Raw genomic sequence first — 266 nt, forward strand, 5'->3', positions numbered from 1 at the left:
GGAAAGATCTCCCATGCTCATGCATTGACAGGATCAATATAGTAAAAATGGCTATCTTGCCAAAAGCAATCAACAGGTTCAATGCAATCCCCATCAAAATTCCAACTCAATTCTTCAATGAATTAGAAAGAGCAATCTGCAAATTCATCTGGAGTAACAAAAAACCTAGGATAGCAAAAACTATGCTCAAGTATAAAAAAACTTCTGGTGGAATCACCATGCCTGACCTAAACCTGTACTAAAGAGCAATTGTGATAAATCTACAT

This window comes from Mus caroli, chromosome 11, assembly GCF_900094665.2.
Source record: "Mus caroli chromosome 11, CAROLI_EIJ_v1.1, whole genome shotgun sequence".
Lineage (NCBI taxonomy): Eukaryota > Metazoa > Chordata > Mammalia > Rodentia > Muridae > Mus > Mus caroli.